Source organism: Micromys minutus, assembly GCF_963924665.1.
Source record: "Micromys minutus genome assembly, chromosome: 11".
Lineage (NCBI taxonomy): Eukaryota > Metazoa > Chordata > Mammalia > Rodentia > Muridae > Micromys > Micromys minutus.
In genome coordinates this window covers 40,090,160-40,103,075 of record NC_137980.1, presented here as the reverse complement: position 1 = coordinate 40,103,075, position 12,916 = coordinate 40,090,160, and the positions used below count along the sequence as shown (strand labels likewise).

The 12,916-nt window shown below is 51.3% G+C and overlaps 1 protein-coding gene across 4 annotated transcripts in view; it reads right to left on the bottom strand.

Annotated features, from left to right (window-relative positions):
• The window catches only part of NFATC2 (nuclear factor of activated T cells 2), a gene marked incomplete at its 3' end in the record, with an annotated part of 117,822 nt that overhangs the window by 53,104 nt on the left and 51,802 nt on the right, over nt 1-12,916 (bottom strand). The window lies entirely within an intron of this gene.

Below are 12,916 nucleotides of genomic sequence, written 5' to 3'. Positions count from 1 at the left end.
CGGCCTGAAGAGCCACCTGAGAATGGGGTCGCAAATGAGGGATTAACCAGATCTAATGTGTTCAGAGGAGAGTATCTTCATTGAAAATTGATGTAGAAGGGACCAGCCACCTATGGGTGCTACCATCCCCTAGGCTGGTGACTGAGGGCTACGTGAGAAAGCTGGGTAAGCATAAGCCTGTGAGTGAGCCAGCAAGCAGTGCTCCTCCAAGGCTTCTGCCTCATGCCTTTCCCCCCTCTCTTGCTTTCCATCCTGATGTTTTATCACACCATGTTTTATCATCACTGTTGGGGTCCTACTCAGCATGTTTTAAATGTCCACTGGCCACAGTGGCAGTGTAACTTATCAATTTCTATCCATCTTCCCGTAGCATTCTTTGAATAATATAGGGACCTGGGGCTCTAGTGCTCTTGCTAGAAGCCACACAGAGACATGCTGGTCATGGGAGCCAAGCTGGGGGATGGTCTTCCTGCCTTCCCGCCTGCCTGCCTTCCTGCCTGCCTGCCTTCCTGCCTGTCTGCCTTCCTTCCTGCCTGCCTTCCTGCCTGCCTGCCTTCACGCCTGCCTGCCTTCCCGCCTGCCTGCCTGCCTTCCTGCCTGCCTTCCCGCCTGCCTGCCTTCCCGCCTGCCTGCCTTCCTGCCTGCTGCCTGCCTGCCTTCTTGCCTGTCTGCCTTCCTGCCTGCTGCCTGCCTGCCTTCTTGCCTGTCTGCCTTCCTGCCTGTCTGCCTTCCTGCCTGCCTGCCTGCCTGCCTTCCTGCCTGCCTGCCTGTCTGCCTTCCTGCCTGCCTGCCTGCCTGTCTGCCTGCCTTCCTGCCTGCCTGCTGCCTGCCTGCTAGGCTGACACCCACAACAGTGACAGGAGTGGCAGCCTCGGGCAAAGGTGAGATGCAAGTCAAAGCCACTTGTCTGGAGGTCACCTACGCCTCTCTCGGTGGCACCGATCAGACAGAGGGTAGGCCCACGCCAAGCAAAAATTGCTTCTGTTGTGAGGGCTTTGCATAGGAACCAAGATAAGTGTGTTTTCTAATTGGCTTCCCTGGTTCTTCAGGGGTGGTGAACACGGTCCACAGTGCCAGCACAAAGGCTGGCAGGGCAGCCAGGTTGATGCCAGGCTGTTTCCTCTTCCCGTGACGAGAACTGAGCTTTGCAGTGAAGGACACATGGGGAACAGCTGGACGACATGTGCTAATCGAGTCCAGCCACTCGGTCCCCGCCCTTGTTGGCACTCCAACCCAAGCCTCCATGGCGGTGCCTCTCTTTGGGGCGTCTGTCAATATGTGGCTTGCCTCTTCTGGTCTTTCAGAGAGTAGTTGAGTAATCTTTTAAAAATGCAAATCAGATCCGGCACTTCCCAGCTTACAACCCTCGGAGGACTTCCTGTGGCCTCAGACTAAAGTCCCAACTTAGCTGCCACCTGAATTTCTCCCTCCAGCCTGCAGGGTTTCTGGTTCCTCCTGGTGCCTCAACACACCAAGCTTATTCTGATCTCAGAGACTTTGCACAAGCCATCGTCTCTGTCCGGAGGCAGATTTTCACTGGTATCCTTTTCCAGATAAACCACACGTTGATCTATGCTCCGGGCTCTATTAACCCTTCGAGAAGCAACCATCCAATGTCCAGGGATCAGAAGCTAGCTGATACCACTGGTGGCTCCAGTCTCAATAGGAAAAGTTTTACAACCAAATTGCCAAATGTTGATTGAAAAGGTATGTGCAGGCATAGGTGCGGGCATGCGTGTCCGTGCTCGTGTATTTATTTGTGTCTGTGTGTCTGTGTGGTTTATGTGTGTGTGTATATATGTGCATGTGTGTATATGTGTGTGTGCATGTGTGTGCATGTGCGTGTATATATGTGTGTGCATGTATGTAAGTGCATGTGTGTGTGCATGTGTGTGTGTATGTATGTATGTATGTGTATGTGTGTGTGTATACAGCAGGGCACCTTGAGTGTCATAATCAGGCACCATCTACTTTTTTGAAACAAGGTCTCTCCCTGGTCTGGAACTCACCAAGCAAGCTAGGCTAGCCCATCAGCAAATCTAGCACAGAGAGTCTAAGAGTGTTATTACACTCGGATTTTTGGGTTTCCTAGGTTCTAGAGATCAAACCCAGCTCTTCTTACATGCAAAGCAAGCTCTTTATCTGCTAAACCATCCCCTCAGCCCCCAAGAGAGGCTTTTTTTTTTTTTTAAAGAACACACTTATTATCATGTCCCTCAAACTGTGACTTCTTTACCAATGTCCCCATTTAGTCACACACTCATGTCCCCATGTGGCTCACACGGCTGAGCCTAAGTCCCACACTCATGGGGACCTCACACACCCTGTTATGATGGCTAGTGAATGTGGGTTGGTGGAACTGTCACTTTCGGCCATGACATGGCAGCTTGTGGTACAACCTGCCTCATATCAAACACAGCGCCCCGTGGTTCACACACAGCAGACGTCTCTACCAAAGATGGGCCAGTCAGGGCCTACTCTGCAAATGAATAAACTATGGCTTGCTATGGTTGAACAATGTGCCCAGGCAACACGGGTCTTAGAGGGCAGGGCCAGCGTGTGAATCTACACTCTCGGACCCCACCAGCCAAACTCCACACAGTGGCTAATGGTCAGCTTGTTCGCTCATCTAAGTATCCAGGTAATGGAGTACAGGTCCTCAGGGAAACAGGAGCTGGCACCCGGGGACAACAACAAAAGTTGTACTCTTTGTACTGAATGAGAGGAGGTGGGAAGGGAGTGGGGGGAGGGGAGAACCAAAGCAGCGAGAAGGAACCAAATGGTTGTTCCTTAAGAGAGGCAGCTGAACCGGTCATGGAAATCTACCACCTATGATCCCGGAACTCAGGAGACAGAGGAGAGGGGGATAAAAAAAAATTTAAAAAGGGGTTCAGCCTAGTCTACCTAGAGATATCCCATTTTTTAATAAAAAATATTGGGGAGTAGCTTAGTGGGTAAAGCACTGGCTGTACTGCCTGAGTCCCCAAGTTCAAACCTCAGCACCATGTGCAGTGGAAGAACCACAGCTCAGGGAGGCAGAGACAGGAGGGTCCCTCCTTGGGACTCATAGCCAGCCAGGGTAACTGAGTTCCCAGTGTTGACCTATGACCTATGACCTCCACACCCATGTACACACACGTCCCTTTCCTTCTGCATGCACAAAAGAGATATCACCCTCATCTTTTGGGAAGCCATGAACATCTCTGGGAAGAAGCCCCTGGCTTCATGGGGGGGGGGGGTATGTTCACGTCACACATCCCTTCTGAAGGTTCATCAGGTGGCCTTCACGGCTACCCAAGCTTACACAGGTGCCACGAAATGATAATTCTTAGACCCGTCAGAGGATGTCCCTAACGGTTCAATTACAGACTCCAACAGAGGAGACAAAATAGGCCGAAGGGCAAACCACAAACAAGCCGGGGCTGCCTAGCTACCCCAAGGTGGCTCAGCAGCCATGGCATGGGGCCATAGCAAGAGGAGTAGCCAGGTGAGAAATGTTCTGTCTTGCATGAGAACATAACCCTCCCCCTTCATCGGCACCCAGGGCCCTCCTGTCCTCATAGTTGATCTTTGAGCGGCAGCCTTCCCACCATCTCCCGGCAGGTCTGGAAAGAACGGTGTGTGACCACTCACCGCCTTCTCCCAATAGGGAGTGAACAGGGGGCTCACAAACCCAAGTTCATATTCCCAGACGATGTTTCAAACTCTTGGTCCTCACCAAAGGGAAACCTTTGCCACATGATTCAGTAGTGGTTATTTCTAGTGACTCTGGAGGAGAGGTCTTGTGGGTGACCTGGGGCAGGAAGGCTACCTCTAACCTGCTAGATGGGAGGCTCCGGTGGCCTTGGTGGGAAAAGGGGCTCCACTCCCTGTACTCCAGGGACTAACAGTTCTGGGATGGTGTGTGTTTGTACACGCTCCACCGAGGTCTTAGTACACGGGTGATGCGTGTCCATGCTGTGGCCTGTGTAGCTCCATAATGCGCTCTTCCACGGAAGTGGTGGGACCAGGAAACTGCAAGCAGCGGCAGGAGGGGCTGATAATCCGTCCAAGCCTTGCCCTGCTCACTCGGCTACTTGAAAACCAGTTAGGAGGAGGGAGCGTTTTTAAGAGACTGGACTTTTCTCCACCTGTTCCCATAGCAACTCCTGAGTGGACCAGCCCAGCTCAACCTAAGGAAAGCGAGCACCGGCACTGAATGGGCGTTGCTCTGCGCGCGCTTGCACCAGCTGGTGGATTCATGTATGGAGGAAAGCAGTGAGCCCGCCGCAGATAGAAGTGACAATGGACAACTGGCTTGCAAACCTGGGGAGCTGAAGCCACGTGCATGTGTATGTTGGGGGGTCCTCCACTGCTACACAGCAAGACTGAATCTCGTATAATCTCAGCTGACGATGCAGCTGACGCTGGCTTTGAACTCCTGATCCTCCCATCTCTGCCTGCTAGGGGGGCAGGCATGTACTACCACCCCCAGCCTCTTGGCAGCTTTAAAATGTGCACCGTATTATCAGTGATAGCCGCCACTTTGCTTAACAGATCTCTGAAGCATTTTCTTCTTACCTAGTTGAAGATGTGAGCCCTTCTGGGTGTTTCTCTGGTTACAGAGACCCACATTTGGGGGTTGTGTTTTATGTATCATTTCATCTAATGATATAGCATGACCATTTTCTCTCGTCAGTGGGTCTTGTTTCACGAGGCACCAAATGGCTTCATTGGGCAGATGGACCCCACTGGGGCCCCAGCTTAGCCACAGGGCTCGTGCGGAACCAGTGTTTAGGTCCTGCACTGTGGCCCAGCATGAAGAGATGATGAGAGTCCACACTGGCAGCCCGAGGAAAGAAAGATCAAGTTCAAAGTCCCCCAGCAAGGGCCTTCATATTGCTTTTGTGGTGCCATTGAGCTGAGAAGTCCCAGCCGGCGCTTGGACCACATGTGTGCTGGGAGCTGGGTGACTCAGCCCTGAAGCGTGGAGTTGATTTTTCAAACTGGCGTCTGGCCAACGGAACTGTTTTGAATTTGCCTCAAATCAAACGTGAACAATGTTAAGTAGCATTTGTGTGTGTGTTGAATCTGGACAATTAGGAAAATGGTATCGTCCTCAAAGCTTGCATTCTGGAAGAGAGGCCCCCGGGGTTGTTTTACTGCAGTCCTCAGTCTCGGGGCATGTGTAGGAGATTTTTACTAACACAGACAGACCCCAGCTCTGAGCATCATGTTGAGTATGGAAGTCATAGCTAATATCTACCACCCTGACCCCAAACTACCCTCCATTCACATGCACACACTAGAGCAGACACACACACACACACACACACACACACGTGAGACCGACCCTCTTCCCCACATTCTCCCTCCTTCCACACAGCCACAGTGATCTTGAAACAAGCCGGGCTTATGCTCACCCAGGACCTCTATGCTAACCTCCCCCACTGCTGGGATGGCTGTCCCTACAAACACAACGCTCTCTGCCCCACCCCACGGAGCACCGCACCCTCGGCGGCACTCTCTACCCACTTGCTTGGTGTCACCTCACCTACCACCCACCTGCGTCCATCACCACCCCCAAATGACAGGGTGTGTTCATTTCATCTCCTTGCCTCCCCCACTAGGATTCTGTCCCCAAGGGTGGCAGCTTAGCTGTCCTGTCTCATCCTCCAAAGCTTGCCCAGGGTCTAAAACACACCCTCAGATCTCAGGTGTGATCAGAGAAGCAGGTGGGGACAGGTGGGAGCCAGTGGCCGCCACCTCCCCAGTCCTTCCTTCAACATAAAACATAACTGGCCTGGCTACAGGGACCATTGTGTCTCACAATGCATCTCACTCAGCATGGGCAGGACCAGGCTGGTTGGACAGCTGGTACCTGCCCTGCCCTGTTCCAGTGGGGGTGACAGCATGTCCAGAGTACAATGAAAACAGGAACCGTTCCCACCCCCAGTGCACAATGGGCGCCACAGCATGGGCATGCAGAGGCTGGTTGGAGACCCCAGGGAGTAGGGGCCCCAGGATAGGATACATTTTGATACATTTTGAAATATGCCAGGAAAGCAATAAAGAGAACAGGAGAGTCTGCATGGACTCAAAAACGGTTCATGTCAGTTTCTCTTCTTATTCTAAATTAGGAGTCAAGTCTTTCTACATCTCTCACACTAGCGGAAATTAGAAGCAGACTCCGGTGCACAGTGAACATGGGCGGGGGCTAGCAGCCCAAGGCGGTAAGATTCGTTTCCAATCACCATGTCCGAGAACAGTGGAGACTCTGAGCAGGGTACTTGACGTTTATGGGGTTCAGGTCAGAGGCAGCTCCGTTGCCCCACTGCACACAGCTCCCGGGGGGACGGGGGACAGTGCTATATTTCCCTCCAGCCTCCTAACCAGATGGCCTCCAGGCCTAGAGGTGGCTTAGTCGGCAAGTCTTCTGGAAAGCAATCTCTGGGTGCCCTTGGCTTTGTGTTGTTTTGAAGCCAAACCCATCCTTTTTCCTGGCTGCTTTCTATCTCTCTCCTTGCCTAAGAGCCTGCAGGTTCCATGAAGCATGGACCCTCTGAATCAGTATACTGCCAAGCCTCAGTTTCTTCATCTGTGAACAGGGCTGACAAAGGGGCTCAGAGAGGATGCGGAGATTCCTGTTGCTGTAATGAAATATTCCAACCAAAAGCACCACAGGGGAGGAGCATAGTCCACCACTGAGGGAAGTCAAGACAGGAACCTGAAGGCAGGACTCTGCCAGCTGTTCCACAAAGTATTACGTCTAACCAAGGAATGCTCACTTACTCACAGCCAAGGAAGCGTAGCAGGAACCACAGAGGATGTTGCTTGCTGGCTCACAGGTATGCTTCTGCTCAGCTAGCTTTCTTAAACCGTTTAGGACCACCTACCTAGGGAATGGTGCCACCAGCAATGGGCTGGGTCCTCCTATATCGATCAATAATCAAGGCAATCTCCAACAGATATACCCACAGGCCATTCTGATCTAGGCAAGTCTTCAACAGAGGATCCCCTTCTCAGATGGCCCTGAGCCAGGTAAAGCTAACCAGAGCACAGGGCCTTCTCTGAGGAGCCTGGCTAAGGCAGAGGGTCCTGGCATCACACAGCTTAGTCCCTTTTTGGCAGCAGCAACTTTTAATTATATACTCATTTACTTCCATGGAATAGAGCTTGTCCAGCTCTGCCCTGGTACCTTGGCTAGCACCTGGCACATGTATATGTGCCCTACAAAACTGCCGAAGGACCAAGCAGACGGACCCGATGTGTATGGAATGCAATGGCTATTCTTGACTAATATAGAGAGTGACTCATCTTCCTAAAGTCTTGAGAAGAGGTTTATTCATGTCTGGAAGAGTCTCTACGTTTGCAGACTCTTTAACTAAATTCCCTGCTCTTTGGAACCAGTATGCAGGAATGCGTCTCTCTGTCTCCCTGTGAAAGAAACATATCATACCAAACCAGTCACACCAGGAATCAGGAGAGGAGTCAAACTGAAGGCTGGAAAAATGAAGTTTACAACCTTGAGCCTGAGTCGAAGAGACAGCAATTTGGCAGCCCTGTGGAGACAGTGAGAGAAATGGGAGGCCAAGCCCACATGGTCACCAGAAGGCCAGACAACACAGCTCTCTGGTAGTCTCTTGTGCAGGATCCTGGCCTAACATTGAAGGTCAGGGTAACAACTGTCTACACAGGCTACCTGGGCTGGGAGAAGACCAAAACGGGGGGGGGGGGGGGAACATTCCCTGGAGTAGAAACCGAGGGATGAAAAGAGGTTTCAGGAACCCCATGGAAGCCAGGCATGGTGCCCCAATCCCGCACAACCCTAGCAATCTGGAATGCCAAAGCAGCCTAGGCTGCACGGCCAAGCCTGTTCTCAGCATTCTCCCCTTCAAAGAAACAAAAGGGACACCCATGCAATTATCTGAACATTCTCTAAGGAGAAGGGCTAAGTACCTAAGTAGCCCATGGTAGCTCTGTATCCCCAACCCCAATGACACAGCCCCTCCCAACTCCACGTAAATGCTTCACCAAAGATGGGACATCTGGGCAAGTCATAAGAGCCGGCCTCTCGTCTTTCATTGCAACGAAAGCTGGAAGATTCTTCCCGGGCTGCTGGAGCAGCAGAGGGAAGGACTCGTGAAATGCAAACCAGGGCTGAGCCAGCTGGCACCCTACTATGCAAAGGTGAGATGTCCCCATTCTGTGCCCCCTGCCCCCACCAAAAGGCCAGGCAGGTCTCTCTGGTGCTGGACCAAGAAGTCTGACTCATTTTTGCCAAAGGGAGGGGAGGGGGGATTGAAGAGGTAGACACGATGTGTAGCTTTCTGTACTCTATTTTGGGATTTTTAAGATCCAAGTTCTTGGGTTGCAAAGAGTGGGGTTTTGGAGGGCTCTGCACAAGGCACAGGTCTCTGGAGCTGGCTAGACAGGCTGAGACGCTTGTGTCGCAGACCTGGCAAGGCGGGGCCACTGTAAGATCAACAGATCGCATCAGCCTGAACAAGGAGCTAGTTCTTATAAGACCCTGTGGCCTGGCATTCATTCACCAGGGATGGAGGCTGGGGGCTGGCCGGTGTGAGTCACCACACTGGAGGCAGCTCCCATTCATTCACTCCTTCCTCCATTCAGCAGAGACCTGCCGAGAGGGAGAGGAACTGCTGCCACGCAGGATGATTCATGGCGGTTTGGGGGTGGAAAGCACTTCCATCTGCTTTATCCCAAGATTCTTGCTCCTCTGTGGCCAGGGAAGTCCATAGCTAAGGAGCTGTCAAGTCCCTAACCCCCTAGCCCAGGCTGACTACCAGGTGAGACAGGTAAAGGGCTTGCTTTATTCAAGAACCCCTGGTCTTAGAAATCTGCAGGGATGGTGGGTCGAGGGGGGATGGATCCCTTCCCTAAAGTACTATTTTTGCAACAATGTAGCATCGAATTATATTTTGCAACAATGTAGCATCAAAGATCCGGTGTTCTGCGAGGAGCTTTGAGGAATACATGGAAGCCATGGCAACTGGGAACAGAGGATTATCACAACTGCATTTAGGATCTGGGAGGATTTCTCAGCCTCATTGTTGGGGACCCATCACCCTTTGTTGTAGGACACAGGCCCAAGCTTGGCAGCAGCCTGAGGTTCTTGATACACGAGATACCAATGAGCTTTCCCCAACTATGATAAACAAACTATCTCAAGATGCTGCCAAATGTCCTTTGGGGCACAAAGTCATCCTAGTGAGAGCTAATATGTGAAGAAGACTCTGTTGGAGCAACAGCCTTGGTCCATTGACAGACAGAGCCATTGTGCTACGTGGCCTACCTTCTACCCAACTTGGACACCCTATCCCTGTCCTACGCTGCTACATGGGCCCCACCGAGGATCTCTCTGCCTCTTTCTACGCGTCTGTACTCAGAGTTTTCACAGCCTCTAAAGGGATCTTCTTAAAGTCAATGAGAGCATATGATTTCCTACCTAAAACTGGCCACATGATCGTCTGGTCAGTAGAAAACCAACTTGAACCCCTTGCTCTGGGAAGCCTTGTTAGTGCTCCCTCTCTCTCCAGCTCTGCCTATCCTTGTTCCTTCCTTATCCCTTCTAAAGCTAGCCATACACATCTCTCGGCTATTTCTAAAACACCCTTGCTCCCCTGCCTCAGGGCCTTTGTGCCCACAGTGCCTACTATTAGAAGATGCTTGCCCAGGCGGACCCTGATCAGATTTCTTGTAATCATTCAAATACTTCCTTAAACAGGCACATTCCCCAGAGGGGACTCTCCTAAGAGCCCCAAGAGAAATGGTTCCTAAGACTCTCCAGTGAGCATATATACTCCTCTCTGTCATAAGAAAATCTGAAAAAGAACTCAGACATCTCCCTGGTTCTTGGAGCACCAACCTCAAGAGACTCCATCTTTGTGCTGTGCTTCCCCGGCCCAGTTTGCACTTGCAAAGCAGAGAAAAGATCTCTTTCCCGTGTGCTTTTTATAGAAGAGGAGGCCAGGGTTTGGCTTTGTGTCTTCCTTGACTAATGTGACATGGTGACCAGGGAAAGACTGTACTTGGTACAGAGAAAGCTGTACTCCTACACAGAGGCGACTCTCAGAGGTCCCAGTTGCCATCCATCACCAGGGTCTGTCCCTAAGCCTGTCCTTCTGCATGTTTAGCATGGCCCTTCTCTAGACGCTGAGCTGTGAAAAATCAGTAAAACTTGAGTGTAAGAAAGGCCTTGCCAACCATACCGTCACTATTACCCACAGCGCTAACCACCACCACCTCTAATTCTGTTTCTGTCTTAACAGCAGAGGCCATGACCAAGCTAAGAACCTACGAAATATGGCCTTCCTTGCAGACGAAGGCGACTGCTGCTAGAGGGAGCCAATGAGATCTTAGCAGACACGGGTGGGTGACTGATCAAAGGGTTCCTAAGTGGAAGCCGACCAAGTTAGGGAGTGGGAACCCTTCACAGTATCTCCCTTCCACTGCTTGGAATGTGAGTGTGTGGCCAGGGCCACAGCAGCTGTTTTGGTCCCATGAGGTGACCATTGATAGAAAAGGATTTCTGGCGACTTCCTAGTCCTTAGCTCTACACACTTGCTGTGTAGTTTTGGGTGTCTAGACAGTTGTTATTTGAGGTTTATGGTTGATGCAACCAAACCTAAGCCCAGCTGAAAGGTCCATCACCATGGTGACAAGTCTCCAGGCTGAGGAAGGTTCCCGCTTAAAGATACCCAAGATGCGCAGAGAGAGCAGATGTCGGAGTGCTGTCTCTATGCAGACCACGGCTGCCAGAGCACCTCTGGCCCACAAAAGGCTTTTAGTTTACTTCTGATTTTGAGAAAGGATTTCACATAGACCAGGCTGGCCTCAAATTCACTCTGTAGACTTTGAACTCCTCATCCTCCCAATTGCTCTGTCTACGGGTATACGGAGCACCCTGTCTAGTCCCTGAAGTGCTGAGAATAGAACCCAGGCCCTTGGGAATGCTAGGCCATGTCTCTACCAACTGAGCCACAAGCCCACAAAGGGCTTCTTTCAACTACTGTGTCTAAAAAGCCAGACCTGAGAGTCCCCCAGAAGGGTGCTGTCATAAACATGCTGGTGCCCAGACCCCGAGCGGGAACCGACCCCCCTCCTTGTCTCCTTGCCATCTCACTAGAACTTTCCCCAGAGGGTGGGAAGTGGGGGAGAAGGTGGCTGTCTGACCCTCACGGGGTGATGATGGCTCTCCCTGGAAATAAAATCCCTGCTTACTTTCTGTCTGGTTTCCGAATTGCTTTTTCCTGGTCCTACGGTGCCAGCCCTGGCAGCTTTGTGATGATTTAAAATTCAAGGCAACTAATGTTTGCTGAGCAACGTCTCGCCAGCAGCAGGGCCTTGCTGGGGGAAATGTGTACAGCAGTGGGGGTAGGGTGTATAATTAACCATAATAACAGCAGCGGCTGTCGCGGACTGAGAGCCTGGTAAAGGCTGCAGGCTGTCAACTCAGCGGGTCCTCAGAGCAGCCCCAAAGGGACACTATTAACTTACATGAGAGACTGGAAGCACAGAGAAATTCGCTCAAGATCACACAACTAGGAAGACAACAACCAGCCGTGGGACCAAACAAGCTTAGCCCCATAGCTCTTTCAGTGACCGTTACCTTGACAGCAGGATCAAAGTTCGCCCACAAGCAGCTAGGGCCTCCATCCTCAGGTGTCAGTCAATCTCCAGCTGCAACTGTGGTCTTTTACTGGGGTATGAATTATTTCATCTTTAACGTTATTTTTCTATCTTTACTTGCAGAAATTATTCAAAAAGAAACCTTCCGCCAGCACCAGGAACAGGACAACTATCACAGATCAAAGATGTTCACAAAACAGAGGTACCAGTGCCAGTAAAATGGCCCAGCAGGTAAAGGAGCTTGCAGCCAAGCCTGACGATCTGAGTTCAAATTCTAGGACCCACATGGGAAGGAGAAAGAGCCACCTCCTAAAAGCTGCCCTCTGACCTCCACACGAGGCATGCACGCACTCCCACAAGCATATAAACATATGTATGAGTATACAAAATGAGCAAACAGGTGACACGTTTTTTAAAGCAATGACAAAGGCGTTATGGATTATGATGGGTAAAAATGTTGACTGACGTATTACCTAACATTGGCTCTCTGCCCAGTTTGTAGAATACCAAGTCAGGCATCCATCTGGGAAGGTGCTACATTCAAGTTTATCTGGGGTTGTGGAGCTGCACACAGTGGGAGCTGCACACAGTGGGAGCTGCACACAGTGAGAACTGCACACAGTGGGAGCTGCACACAGTGAGAGCTGCACACAGTGAGAGCTGCACACAGTGGGAGCTGCACACAGTAGGAACTGCACATAGCAGTAAACCACTGTCCTGGAGACCAGTAGATCATCACCAAGAGTTTTAAGAAACCTGCCCAGCTTGCCTCACACTGGGGTGCTCAGCAAACCAGTGCAGAATGCTAGACTGATCTGCCACCAAGAGCCAAGACTGCAAGAAGAAGGAACACACAACCACCATGGACAGGGAGGAGGGGTAAGAGGGGCTGAAGAGAAACCTGCCTGATAGAATAGTTAATGTACTGTTCAGAAACTGGTGCTGGCACTCTTCCCAGGCTGTCTGTCTGTCTTCCCTGATGCAGGCTGTGTCCATAGGGTGGACACTGGGAGTTGAGGCAGGGGAAGAGCTGAGATGTTACCCACTCCTGTGGAGCTTGTTTTCAACTAGGAGTCATTTCCCTGCCTGAAGAGGAGCATGGCTGCCAGTACTGAGGTGGGAAAGCTGAGACAGGAGGATTGCTGCACATTTCAGGACAGCCTAAACCTGACTGACACAATGTCCAGAACAAGACCCTGTCTGAAGAGACAGGAGGCTACTGTTTACCAAGTCACCTGAGCCAATGCTCATTACGGTTCCCACCCCCAGGACCCCCCTTCCCACT